General features: G+C 42.0%; 6 non-coding genes across 6 annotated transcripts; all 6 read right to left on the reverse strand.

Annotated features, from left to right (window-relative positions):
* Positions 1–1563: 1563 nt before the first annotated feature.
* Positions 1564–1645, reverse strand: trnal-uag (transfer RNA leucine (anticodon UAG)). The gene has a single exon. It is a non-coding gene; the product is annotated as a tRNA-Leu (tRNA).
* Positions 1646–3807: 2162 nt separating this feature from the next.
* On the reverse strand, positions 3808–3892 carry trnal-uag (transfer RNA leucine (anticodon UAG)). Its single transcript has one exon. It is a non-coding gene; the product is annotated as a tRNA-Leu (tRNA).
* A 2142-nt stretch (positions 3893–6034) lies between these two features.
* On the reverse strand, positions 6035–6119 carry trnal-uag (transfer RNA leucine (anticodon UAG)). The gene has a single exon. It is a non-coding gene; the product is annotated as a tRNA-Leu (tRNA).
* Positions 6120–8264: 2145 nt separating this feature from the next.
* Positions 8265–8346, reverse strand: trnal-uag (transfer RNA leucine (anticodon UAG)). The gene has a single exon. It is a non-coding gene; the product is annotated as a tRNA-Leu (tRNA).
* A 2167-nt stretch (positions 8347–10513) lies between these two features.
* Positions 10514–10595, reverse strand: trnal-uag (transfer RNA leucine (anticodon UAG)). Its single transcript has one exon. It is a non-coding gene; the product is annotated as a tRNA-Leu (tRNA).
* A 2163-nt stretch (positions 10596–12758) lies between these two features.
* Positions 12759–12843, reverse strand: trnal-uag (transfer RNA leucine (anticodon UAG)). The gene has a single exon. It is a non-coding gene; the product is annotated as a tRNA-Leu (tRNA).
* Between the last annotated feature and the right edge of the window lie 1758 nt (positions 12844–14601).

A 14601-nucleotide genomic window follows, 5' to 3' on the forward strand; every position in this document is an offset into this window, starting at 1 on the left:
TGAAAGCGCGTTCTTTGTTATTTCTCTCCGGTAATGAACATACCTTTCTCCGTCTTAAATTTGATCATTTCTTTGTGTATAAGGGTACCTGAGGTTTGATTATAAACGTTGTTGGACTTGTTTGGATAAGTTTATTGGTAGCGTTTGGGATTCATTTTGTATGCATTTTGAAGGAGGGAAACCGGTGGATTATTGAATGAAGCGCGCCAGCTAAACTGAGTTTTTATGGATATAAAGAAGGACTTTATCGAACAAAAGGACCCTTTGTGATGTAACTGGGACCTTTTGGAGTGCCAACAGAAGAAGATCTTCAAAGGTAGGGCATTTATTATATCGCTATTTCTGACTTTCGTGACGCACCTGCCTGGTTGAAAAATGTTTTCCATGTTTTTGTATGCGGGGCGCTGTCCTCAATTAATCGCATGGTGTGCTTTCGCCGTAAAGCCTTTTTGAAATCTGACACAGCGGCTGGATTAACAAGAAGTTAAGCTTTATTTTGATGTATAATACTTGTATTTTCATGAATGTAAAATATTTATATTTCTGTAATTTGAAATTCGCGCTCTGCAATTTCACCGGATGTTGGCCAGGTGGGACGCTACAGTCCCACATGCCCATAAGAAGTTTTAACAAGCTCAGATAGGCAGATCTCAGCCAACTGGTTTGCGGGGCCACCGCTACAGCAGAGGACGAGTTAGTTAAGGCAATGTGCTGCTAATTCATTGTGTTCTGCACTCGTGGGTTTGACGTCACACAACATTTTCCTCCTTTTTCCTTTTGTATTCTTCATTTATATCACTTTGCTTTTTCTTCCTGTGTCAACACACCATTTGTTTTTGCTGCTTTGTCTGAAGATCACATTTGTAGTGCCCTTCAACAAGCTCAGAAAGGTGTATCTCGGCCAACTGGTAGGAGGGCCACCGCTATAGCACAGGACCAGGTAAGGCAATGTAGTGCTAATTCAATGTGTTCTGTACTCGTGGGTGCGACTACACACAACATTTCTTATTTCCCTGGTAAAAATATAGAAACGCTGCAAAAGTATGGATTGACTAAAGAGATAGCCACACTGAAGCCTTGCACGAACAATGACAACATCAAAGGTGACAGCATTGTGATACAAAGCCAATCCTCCAGAGAGACTTGATCCTAAATCCAGGGCCTTAGACCACTCTGCCACGCTACCCAGCCCCTTCCTCAAAGTCACACTTTGTCATCTGTTACCTAGGTTTGCTAAGCTCCCATTAATTTCAACCTCTTCTTTTTTCCTTTTTCATTTCATTTTCTTCGTTTATGTCATGTTGCTTTTTCTTCCTGTGCCAACACATCATTTGTTCTTGCTTCTATGTCTGAAGAGCACATTTGTAGAGCACTTTAACAAGCTCAGAAAGGTGGATCTCGGCCAGCTGGTGGGTGTGGCCACCGCTATTGCACAGGACGAGGTAGTTAAGGCAATTTAGTGCTAAAGATGCCAGCGGTGTTATTTCCCTTGTTTGAATATGGAAATGCTACCAAAGTTTTAATTGACCACACTGAAGACGTGCACAAAAAAAACAAGAATGATGGCAGCAGTGGGATTCAAACCCACGCCTCCAGAGAGACTGGAGCCTAAATCCAGCGCCTTACACCACTCAGCCACGCTACCCTTCACTGCCAATGATCCCACACTTTGCCATCTGTTACCTAAGCCTGCTAAGCTCCCATTAATATCGCTCTCTTCTTTTTCATTTTTCCTTTTGTGTCCTTCATTTATATCACGTTGCTTTTTCTTCCTGTCTCAACACATTATTTGTTTTGCTGCTATGTCTGAAGAGCACATTTATAGAGCCCTTTAACCTCTCTTGGGTAGGGGGCAGTATTTTCACGTCCGGATGAAAAGCGTGCCCAAAATAAACTGCCTGTTACTCAGGCCCAGAAGCTAGGATATGCATATAATTGGTAGATTTGGATAGGAAACACTCTAAAGTTTCTACAACTGATAACATGATGTCTGTGAGTATAACACAACTGATATGGCAGGCGAAACCCCGAGGACAAACCATCCAAAAAAATAATAATTCAGCCTTCCACTGTTTCCAATGGCTTTCATGTTTATTATGAGGCGAAGTCCTCCCAGATTGCAGTTCCTAGGGCTTCCACTAGATGTCAACAGAAAGAGTTTCAGGCTGGTTTTTGGAAAAATGAGCTAGAAGTTGTAGTTTTTCTAAGTGGCTCCCATTTTGGCTGAAGTGTTTCCATGCGCGTGGGTGAAAGCGCGTTCTTTGTTATTTCTCTCCGGTAATGAACATACCTTTCTCCGTCTTAAATTTGATCATTTCTTTGTGTATAAGGGTACCTGAGGTTTGATTATAAACGTTGTTGGACTTGTTTGGATAAGTTTATTGGTAGCGTTTGGGATTCATTTTGTATGCATTTTGAAGGAGGGAAACCGGTGGATTATTGAATGAAGCGCGCCAGCTAAACTGAGTTTTTATGGATATAAAGAAGGACTTTATCGAACAAAAGGACCCTTTGTGATGTAACTGGGACCTTTTGGAGTGCCAACAGAAGAAGATCTTCAAAGGTAGGGCATTTATTATATCGCTATTTCTGACTTTCGTGACGCACCTGCCTGGTTGAAAAATGTTTTCCATGTTTTTGTATGCGGGGCGCTGTCCTCAATTAATCGCATGGTGTGCTTTCGCCGTAAAGCCTTTTTGAAATCTGACACAGCGGCTGGATTAACAAGAAGTTAAGCTTTATTTTGATGTATAATACTTGTATTTTCATGAATGTAAAATATTTATATTTCTGTAATTTGAAATTCGCGCTCTGCAATTTCACCGGATGTTGGCCAGGTGGGACGCTACAGTCCCACATGCCCATAAGAAGTTTTAACAAGCTCAGATAGGCAGATCTCGCCCAACTGGTTTGCGGGGCCACCGCTACAGCAGAGGACGAGTTAGTTAAGGCAATGTGCTGCTAATTCATTGTGTTCTGCACTCGTGGGTTTGACGTCACACAACATTTTCCTCCTTTTTCCTTTTGTATTCTTCATTTATATCACTTTGCTTTTTCTTCCTGTGTCAACACACCATTTGTTTTTGCTGCTTTGTCTGAAGATCACATTTGTATTGCCCTTCAACAAGCTCAGAAAGGTGTATCTCGGCCAACTGGTAGGAGGGCCACCGCTATAGCACAGGACCAGGTAAGGCAATGTAGTGCTAATTCAATGTGTTCTGTACTCGTGGGTGCGACTACACACAACATTTCTTATTTCCCTTGTAAAAATATAGAAACGCTGCAAAAGTATGGATTGACTAAAGAGATAGCCACACTGAAGCCTTGCACGAACAATGACAACATCAAAGATGACAGCATTGTGATACAAAGCCAATCCTCCAGAGAGACTTGAGCCTAAATCCAGGGCCTTAGACCACTCTGCCACGCTACCCAGCCCCTTCCTCAAAGTCACACTTTGTCATCTGTTACCTAGGTTTGCTAAGCTCCCATTAATTTCAACCTCTTCTTTTTTCCTTTTTCATTTCATTTTCTTCGTTTATGTCATGTTGCTTTTTCTTCCTGTGCCAACACATCATTTGTTCTTGCTTCTATGTCTGAAGAGCACATTTGTAGAGCACTTTAACAAGCTCAGAAAGGTGGATCTCGGCCAGCTGGTGGGTGTGGCCACCACTATAGCACAGGACGAGGTAGTTAAGGCAATTTAGTGCTAAAGATGCCAGCGGTGTTATTTCCCTTGTTTGAATATGGAAATGCTACCAAAGTTTTAATTGACCACACTGAAGACGTGCAAAAAAAAAACAAGAATGATGGCTGCAGTGGGATTCGAACCCACACATCCAGAGAGACTGGAGCCTAAATCCAGCGCCTTAGACCACTCGGCCACGCTACCCTTCACTGCCAATGATCCCACACTTTGCCATCTGTTACCTAAGCCTGCTAAGCTCCCATTAATATCGCTCTCTTCTTTTTCATTTTTCCTTTTGTGTCCTTCATTTATATCACGTTGCTTTTTCTTCCTGTCTCAACACATTATTTGTTTTGCTGCTATGTCTGAAGAGCACATTTATAGAGCCCTTTAACCTCTCTTGGGTAGGGGGCAGTATTTTCACGTCCGGATGAAAAGCGTGCCCAAAATAAACTGCCTGTTACTCAGGCCCAGAAGCTAGGATATGCATATAATTGGTAGATTTGGATAGGAAACACTCTAAAGTTTCTACAACTGATAACATGATGTCTGTGAGTATAACACAACTGATATGGCAGGCGAAACCCCGAGGACAAACCATCCAAAAAAATAATAATTCAGCCTTCCACTGTTTCCAATGGCTTTCATGTTTATTATGAGGCGAAGTCCTCCCAGATTGCAGTTCCTAGGGCTTCCACTAGATGTCAACAGAAAGAGTTTCAGGCTGGTTTTTGGAAAAATGAGCTAGAAGTTGTAGTTTTTCTAAGTGGCTCCCATTTTGGCTGAAGTGTTTCCATGCGCGTGGGTGAAAGCGCGTTCTTTGTTATTTCTCTCCGGTAATGAACATACCTTTCTCCGTCTTAAATTTGATCATTTCTTTGTGTATAAGGGTACCTGAGGTTTGATTATAAACGTTGTTGGACTTGTTTGGATAAGTTTATTGGTAGCGTTTGGGATTCATTTTGTATGCATTTTGAAGGAGGGAAACCGGTGGATTATTGAATGAAGCGCGCCAGCTAAACTGAGTTTTTATGGATATAAAGAAGGACTTTATCGAACAAAAGGACCCTTTGTGATGTAACTGGGACCTTTTGGAGTGCCAACAGAAGAAGATCTTCAAAGGTAGGGCATTTATTATATCGCTATTTCTGACTTTCGTGACGCACCTGCCTGGTTGAAAAATGTTTTCCATGTTTTTGTATGCGGGGCGCTGTCCTCAATTAATCGCATGGTGTGCTTTCGCCGTAAAGCCTTTTTGAAATCTGACACAGCGGCTGGATTAACAAGAAGTTAAGCTTTATTTTGATGTATAATACTTGTATTTTCATGAATGTAAAATATTTATATTTCTGTAATTTGAAATTCGCGCTCTGCAATTTCACCGGATGTTGGCCAGGTGCCCATAAGAAGTTTTAACAAGCCCAGATAGGCAGATCTCGCCCAACTGGTTTGCGGGGCCACCGCTACAGCAGAGGACGAGTTAGTTAAGGCAATGTGCTGCTAATTCATTGTGTTCTGCACTCGTGGGTTTGACGTCACACAACATTTTCCTCCTTTTTCCTTTTGTATTCTTCATTTATATCACTTTGCTTTTTCTTCCTGTGTCAACACACCATTTGTTTTTGCTGCTTTGTCTGAAGATCACATTTGTATTGCCCTTCAACAAGCTCAGAAAGGTGTATCTCGGCCAACTGGTAGGAGGGCCACCGCTATAGCACAGGACCAGGTAAGGCAATGTAGTGCTAATTCAATGTGTTCTGTACTCGTGGGTGCGACTACACACAACATTTCTTATTTCCCTTGTAAAAATATAGAAACGCTGCAAAAGTATGGATTGACTAAAGAGATAGCCACACTGAAGCCTTGCACGAACAATGACAACATCAAAGATGACAGCATTGTGATACAAAGCCAATCCTCCAGAGAGACTTGAGCCTAAATCCAGGGCCTTAGACCACTCTGCCACGCTACCCAGCCCCTTCCTCAAAGTCACACTTTGTCATCTGTTACCTAGGTTTGCTAAGCTCCCATTAATTTCAACCTCTTCTTTTTTCCTTTTTCATTTCATTTTCTTCGTTTATGTCATGTTGCTTTTTCTTCCTGTGCCAACACATCATTTGTTCTTGCTTCTATGTCTGAAGAGCACATTTGTAGAGCACTTTAACAAGCTCAGAAAGGTGGATCTCGGCCAGCTGGTGGGTGTGGCCACCGCTATAGCACAGGACGAGGTAGTTAAGGCAATTTAGTGCTAAAGATGCCAGCGGTGTTATTTCCCTTGTTTGAATATGGAAATGCTACCAAAGTTTTAATTGACCACACTGAAGACGTGCACAAAAAAAACAAGAATGATGGCTGCAGTGTGATTCGAACCCACGCCTCCAGAGAGACTGGAGCCTAAATCCAGCGCCTTAGACCACTCGGCCACGCTACCCTTCACTGCCAATGATCCCACACTTTGCCATCTGTTACCTAAGCCTGCTAAGCTCCCATTAATATCGCTCTCTTCTTTTTCATTTTTCCTTTTGTGTCCTTCATTTATATCACGTTGCTTTTTCTTCCTGTCTCAACACATTATTTGTTTTGCTGCTATGTCTGAAGAGCACATTTATAGAGCCCTTTAACCTCTCTTGGGTAGGGGGCAGTATTTTCACGTCCGGATGAAAAGCGTGCCCAAAATAAACTGCCTGTTATTCAGGCCCAGAAGCTAGGATATGCATATAATTGGTAGATTTGGATAGGAAACACTCTAAAGTTTCTACAACTGATAACATGATGTCTGTGAGTATAACACAACTGATATGGCAGGCGAAACCCCGAGGACAAACCATCCAAAAAAATAATAATTCAGCCTTCCACTGTTTCCAATGGCTTTCATGTTTATTATGAGGCGAAGTCCTCCCAGATTGCAGTTCCTAGGGCTTCCACTAGATGTCAACAGAAAGAGTTTCAGGCTGGTTTTTGGAAAAATGAGCTAGAAGTTGTAGTTTTTCTAAGTGGCTCCCATTTTGGCTGAAGTGTTTCCATGCGCGTGGGTGAAAGCGCGTTCTTTGTTATTTCTCTCCGGTAATGAACATACCTTTCTCCGTCTTAAATTTGATCATTTCTTTGTGTATAAGGGTACCTGAGGTTTGATTATAAACGTTGTTGGACTTGTTTGGATAAGTTTATTGGTAGCGTTTGGGATTCATTTTGTATGCATTTTGAAGGAGGGAAACCGGTGGATTATTGAATGAAGCGCGCCAGCTAAACTGAGTTTTTATGGATATAAAGAAGGACTTTATCGAACAAAAGGACCCTTTGTGATGTAACTGGGACCTTTTGGAGTGCCAACAGAAGAAGATCTTCAAAGGTAGGGCATTTATTATATCGCTATTTCTGACTTTCGTGACGCACCTGCCTGGTTGAAAAATGTTTTCCATGTTTTTGTATGCGGGGCGCTGTCCTCAATTAATCGCATGGTGTGCTTTCGCCGTAAAGCCTTTTTGAAATCTGACACAGCGGCTGGATTAACAAGAAGTTAAGCTTTATTTTGATGTATAATACTTGTATTTTCATGAATGTAAAATATTTATATTTCTGTAATTTGAAATTCGCGCTCTGCAATTTCACCGGATGTTGGCCAGGTGCCCATAAGAAGTTTTAACAAGCTCAGATAGGCAGATCTCGCCCAACTGGTTTGCGGGGCCACCGCTACAGCAGAGGACGAGTTAGTTAAGGCAATGTGCTGCTAATTCATTGTGTTCTGCACTCGTGGGTTTGACGTCACACAACATTTTCCTCCTTTTTCCTTTTGTATTCTTCATTTATATCACTTTGCTTTTTCTTCCTGTGTCAACACACCATTTGTTTTTGCTGCTTTGTCTGAAGATCACATTTGTATTGCCCTTCAACAAGCTCAGAAAGGTGTATCTCGGCCAACTGGTAGGAGGGCCACCGCTATAGCACAGGACCAGGTAAGGCAATGTAGTGCTAATTCAATGTGTTCTGTACTCGTGGGTGCGACTACACACAACATTTCTTATTTCCCTTGTAAAAATATAGAAACGCTGCAAAAGTATGGATTGACTAAAGAGATAGCCACACTGAAGCCTTGCACGAACAATGACAACATCAAAGATGACAGCATTGTGATACAAAGCCATTCCTCCAGAGAGACTTGAGCCTAAATCCAGGGCCTTAGACCACTCTGCCACGCTACCCAGCCACTTCCTCAAAGTCACACTTTGTCATCTGTTACCTAGGTTTGCTAAGCTCCCATTAATTTCAACCTCTTCTTTTTTCCTTTTTCATTTCATTTTCTTCGTTTATGTCATGTTGCTTTTTCTTCCTGTGCCAACACATCATTTGTTCTTGCTTCTATGTCTGAAGAGCACATTTGTAGAGCACTTTAACAAGCTCAGAAAGGTGGATCTCGGCCAGCTGGTGGGTGTGGCCACCGCTATAGCACAGGACGAGGTAGTTAAGGCAATTTAGTGCTAAAGATGCCAGCGGTGTTATTTCCCTTGTTTGAATATGGAAATGCTACCAAAGTTTTAATTGACCACACTGAAGACGTGCACAAAAAAACCAAGAATGATGGCAGCAGTGGGATTCGAACCCACGCCTCCAGAGAGACTGGAGCCTAAATCCAGCGCCTTAGACCACTCGGCCACGCTACCCTTCACTGCCAATGATCCCACACTTTGCCATCTGTTACCTAAGCCTGCTAAGCTCCCATTAATATCGCTCTCTTCTTTTTCATTTTTCCTTTTGTGTCCTTCATTTATATCACGTTGCTTTTTCTTCCTGTCTCAACACATTATTTGTTTTGCTGCTATGTCTGAAGAGCACAAGTATATAGAGCCCTTTAACCTCTCTTGGGTAGGGGGCAGTATTTTCACGTCCGGATGAAAAGCGTGCCCAAAATAAACTGCCTGTTACTCAGGCCCAGAAGCTAGGATATGCATATAATTGGTAGATTTGGATAGGAAACACTCTAAAGTTTCTACAACTGATAACATGATGTCTGTGAGTATAACACAACTGATATGGCAGGCGAAACCCCGAGGACAAACCATCCCAAAAAAATAAAATTCAGCCTTCCACTGTTTCCAATGGCTTTCATGTTTATTATGAGGCGAAGTCCTCCCAGATTGCAGTTCCTAGGGCTTCCACTAGATGTCAACAGAAAGAGTTTCAGGCTGGTTTTTGGAAAAATGAGCTAGAAGTTGTAGTTTTTCTAAGTGGCTCCCATTTTGGCTGAAGTGTTTCCATGCGCGTGGGTGAAAGCGCGTTCTTTGTTATTTCTCTCCGGTAATGAACATACCTTTCTCCGTCTTAAATTTGATCATTTCTTTGTGTATAAGGGTACCTGAGGTTTGATTATAAACGTTGTTGGACTTGTTTGGATAAGTTTATTGGTAGCGTTTGGGATTCATTTTGTATGCATTTTGAAGGAGGGAAACCGGTGGATTATTGAATGAAGCGCGCCAGCTAAACTGAGTTTTTATGGATATAAAGAAGGACTTTATCGAACAAAAGGACCCTTTGTGATGTAACTGGGACCTTTTGGAGTGCCAACAGAAGAAGATCTTCAAAGGTAGGGCATTTATTATATCGCTATTTCTGACTTTCGTGACGCACCTGCCTGGTTGAAAAATGTTTTCCATGTTTTTGTATGCGGGGCGCTGTCCTCAATTAATCGCATGGTGTGCTTTCGCCGTAAAGCCTTTTTGAAATCTGACACAGCGGCTGGATTAACAAGAAGTTAAGCTTTATTTTGATGTATAATACTTGTATTTTCATGAATGTAAAATATTTATATTTCTGTAATTTGAAATTCGCGCTCTGCAATTTCACCGGATGTTGGCCAGGTGGGACGCTACAGTCCCACATGCCCATAAGAAGTTTTAACAAGCTCAGATAGGCAGATCTCAGCCAACTGGTTTGCGGGGCCACCGCTACAGCAGAGGACGAGTTAGTTAAGGCAATGTGCTGCTAATTCATTGTGTTCTGCACTCGTGGGTTTGACGTCACACAACATTTTCCTCCTTTTTCCTTTTGTATTCTTCATTTATATCACTTTGCTTTTTCTTCCTGTGTCAACACACCATTTGTTTTTGCTGCTTTGTCTGAAGATCACATTTGTAGTGCCCTTCAACAAGCTCAGAAAGGTGTATCTCGGCCAACTGGTAGGAGGGCCACCGCTATAGCACAGGACCAGGTAAGGCAATGTAGTGCTAATTCAATGTGTTCTGTACTCGTGGGTGCGACTACACACAACATTTCTTATTTCCCTGGTAAAAATATAGAAACGCTGCAAAAGTATGGATTGACTAAAGAGATAGCCACACTGAAGCCTTGCACGAACAATGACAACATCAAAGGTGACAGCATTGTGATACAAAGCCAATCCTCCAGAGAGACTTGATCCTAAATCCAGGGCCTTAGACCACTCTGCCACGCTACCCAGCCCCTTCCTCAAAGTCACACTTTGTCATCTGTTACCTAGGTTTGCTAAGCTCCCATTAATTTCAACCTCTTCTTTTTTCCTTTTTCATTTCATTTTCTTCGTTTATGTCATGTTGCTTTTTCTTCCTGTGCCAACACATCATTTGTTCTTGCTTCTATGTCTGAAGAGCACATTTGTAGAGCACTTTAACAAGCTCAGAAAGGTGGATCTCGGCCAGCTGGTGGGTGTGGCCACCGCTATTGCACAGGACGAGGTAGTTAAGGCAATTTAGTGCTAAAGATGCCAGCGGTGTTATTTCCCTTGTTTGAATATGGAAATGCTACCAAAGTTTTAATTGACCACACTGAAGACGTGCACAAAAAAAACAAGAATGATGGCAGCAGTGGGATTCAAACCCACGCCTCCAGAGAGACTGGAGCCTAAATCCAGCGCCTTACACCACTCAGCCACGCTACCCTTCACTGCCAATGATCCCACACTTTGCCATCTGTTACCTAAGCCTGCTAAGCTCCCATTAATATCGCTCTCTTCTTTTTCATTTTTCCTTTTGTGTCCTTCATTTATATCACGTTGCTTTTTCTTCCTGTCTCAACACATTATTTGTTTTGCTGCTATGTCTGAAGAGCACATTTATAGAGCCCTTTAACCTCTCTTGGGTAGGGGGCAGTATTTTCACGTCCGGATGAAAAGCGTGCCCAAAATAAACTGCCTGTTACTCAGGCCCAGAAGCTAGGATATGCATATAATTGGTAGATTTGGATAGGAAACACTCTAAAGTTTCTACAACTGATAACATGATGTCTGTGAGTATAACACAACTGATATGGCAGGCGAAACCCCGAGGACAAACCATCCAAAAAAATAATAATTCAGCCTTCCACTGTTTCCAATGGCTTTCATGTTTATTATGAGGCGAAGTCCTCCCAGATTGCAGTTCCTAGGGCTTCCACTAGATGTCAACAGAAAGAGTTTCAGGCTGGTTTTTGGAAAAATGAGCTAGAAGTTGTAGTTTTTCTAAGTGGCTCCCATTTTGGCTGAAGTGTTTCCATGCGCGTGGGTGAAAGCGCGTTCTTTGTTATTTCTCTCCGGTAATGAACATACCTTTCTCCGTCTTAAATTTGATCATTTCTTTGTGTATAAGGGTACCTGAGGTTTGATTATAAACGTTGTTGGACTTGTTTGGATAAGTTTATTGGTAGCGTTTGGGATTCATTTTGTATGCATTTTGAAGGAGGGAAACCGGTGGATTATTGAATGAAGCGCGCCAGCTAAACTGAGTTTTTATGGATATAAAGAAGGACTTTATCGAACAAAAGGACCCTTTGTGATGTAACTGGGACCTTTTGGAGTGCCAACAGAAGAAGATCTTCAAAGGTAGGGCATTTATTATATCGCTATTTCTGACTTTCGTGACGCACCTGCCTGGTTAGAAAAATGTTTTCCATGTTTTTGTATGCGGGGCGCTGTCCTCAATTAATCGCATGGTGTGCTTTCGCCGTAAAGCCTTTTTGAAATCTGACACAGCGGCTGGATTAACAAGAAGTTAAGCTTTATTTTGATGTATAATACTTGTATTTTCATGAATGTAAAATATTTATATTTCTGTAATTTGAAATTCGCGCTCTGCAATTTCACCGGATGTTGGCCAGGTGGGACGCTACAGTCCCACATGCCCATAAGAAGTTTTAACAAGCTCAGATAGGCAGATCTCAGCCAACTGGTTTGCGGGGCCACCGCTACAGCAGAGGACGAGTTAGTTAAGGCAATGTGCTGCTAATTCATTGTGTTCTGCACTCGTGGGTTTGACGTCACACAACATTTTCCTCCTTTTTCCTTTTGTATTCTTCATTTATATCACTTTGCTTTTTCTTCCTGTGTCAACACACCATTTGTTTTTGCTGCTTTGTCTGAAGATCACATTTGTATTGCCCTTCAACAAGCTCAGAAAGGTGTATCTCGGCCAACTGGTAGGAGGGCCACCGCTATAGCACAGGACCAGGTAAGGCAATGTAGTGCTAATTCAATGTGTTCTGTACTCGTGGGTGCGACTACACACAACATTTCTTATTTCCCTTGTAAAAATATAGAAACGCTGCAAAAGTATGGATTGACTAAAGAGATAGCCACACTGAAGCCTTGCACGAACAATGACAACATCAAAGATGACAGCATTGTGATACAAAGCCAATCCTCCAGAGAGACTTGAGCCTAAATCCAGGGCCTTAGACCACTCTGCCACGCTACCCAGCCCCTTCCTCAAAGTCACACTTTGTCATCTGTTACCTAGGTTTGCTAAGCTCCCATTAATTTCAACCTCTTCTTTTTTCCTTTTTCATTTCATTTTCTTCGTTTATGTCATGTTGCTTTTTCTTCCTGTGCCAACACATCATTTGTTCTTGCTTCTATGTCTGAAGAGCACATTTGTAGAGCACTTTAACAAGCTCAGAAAGGTGGATCTCGGCCAGCTGGTGGGTGTGGCCACCACTATAGCACAGGACGAGGTAGTTAAGGCAATTTAGTGCTAAAGATGCCAGCGGTGTTATTTCCCTTGTTTGAATATGGAAATGCTACCAAAGTTTTAATTGACCACACTGAAGACGTGCAAAAAAAAAACAAGAATGATGGCTGCAGTGGGATTCGAACCCACACATCCAGAGAGACTGGAGCCTAAATCCAGCGCCTTAGACCACTCGGCCACGCTACCCTTCACTGCCAATGATCCCACACTTTGCCATCTGTTACCTAAGCCTGCTAAGCTCCCATTAATATCGCTCTCTTCTTTTTCATTTTTCCTTTTGTGTCCTTCATTTATATCACGTTGCTTTTTCTTCCTGTCTCAACACATTATTTGTTTTGCTGCTATGTCTGAAGAGCACATTTATAGAGCCTTTTAACCTCTCTTGGGTAGGGGGCAGTATTTTCACGTCCGGATGAAAAGCGTGCCCAAAATAAACTGCCTGTTACTCAGGCCCAGAAGCTAGGATATGCATATAATTGGTAGATTTGGATAGGAAACACTCTAAAGTTTCTACAACTGATAACATGATGTCTGTGAGTATAACACAACTGATATGGCAGGCGAAACCCCGAGGACAAACCATCCAAAAAAATAATAATTCAGCCTTCCACTGTTTCCAATGGCTTTCATGTTTATTATGAGGCGAAGTCCTCCCAGATTGCAGTTCCTAGGGCTTCCACTAGATGTCAACAGAAAGAGTTTCAGGCTGGTTTTTGGAAAAATGAGCTAGAAGTTGTAGTTTTTCTAAGTGGCTCCCATTTTGGCTGAAGTGTTTCCATGCGCGTGGGTGAAAGCGCGTTCTTTGTTATTTCTCTCCGGTAATGAACATACCTTTCTCCATCTTAAATTTGATCATTTCTTTGTGTATAAGGGTACCTGAGGTTTGATTATAAACGTTGTTGGACTTGTTTGGATAAGTTTATTGGTAGCGTTTGGGATTCATTTTGTATGCATTTTGAAGGAGGGAAACCGGTGGATTATTGAATGAAGCGCGCCAGCTAAACTGAGTTTTTATGGATATAAAGAAGGACTTTATCGAACAAAAGGACCCTTTGTGATGTAACTGGGACCTTTTGGAGTGCCAACAGAAGAAGATCTTCAAAGGTAGGGCATTTATTATATCGCTATTTCTGACTTTCGTGACGCACCTGCCTGGTTGAAAAATGTTTTCCATGTTTTTGTATGCGGGGCGCTGTCCTCAATTAATCGCATGGTGTGCTTTCGCCGTAAAGCCTTTTTGAAATCTGACACAGCGGCTGGATTAACAAGAAGTTAAGCTTTATTTTGATGTATAATACTTGTATTTTCATGAATGTAAAATATTTATATTTCTGTAATTTGAAATTCGCGCTCTGCAATTTCACCGGATGTTGGCCAGGTGCCCATAAGAAGTTTTAACAAGCTCAGATAGGCAGATCTCGCCCAACTGGTTTGCGGGGCCACCGCTACAGCAGAGGACGAGTTAGTTAAGGCAATGTGCTGCTAATTCATTGTGTTCTGCACTCGTGGGTTTGACGTCACACAACATTTTCCTCCTTTTTCCTTTTGTATTCTTCATTTATATCACTTTGCTTTTTCTTCCTGTGTCAACACACCATTTGTTTTTGCTGCTTTGTCTGAAGATCACATTTGTATTGCCCTTCAACAAGCTCAGAAAGGTGTATCTCGGCCAACTGGTAGGAGGGCCACCGCTATAGCACAGGACCAGGTAAGGCAATGTAGTGCTAATTCAATGTGTTCTGTACTCGTGGGTGCGACTACACACAACATTTCTTATTTCCCTTGTAAAAATATAGAAACGCTGCAAAAGTATGGATTGACTAAAGAGATAGCCACACTGAAGCCTTGCACGAACAATGACAACATCAAAGATGACAGCATTGTGATACAAAGCCAATCCTCCAGAGAGACTTGAGCCTAAATCCAGGGCCTTAGACCACTCTG

The sequence above is a fragment of the Salmo salar genome, chromosome 27, assembly GCF_965601325.2.
Source record: "Salmo salar chromosome 27, fSalSal1, whole genome shotgun sequence".
Taxonomy (NCBI): Eukaryota; Metazoa; Chordata; class Actinopteri; order Salmoniformes; family Salmonidae; genus Salmo; species Salmo salar.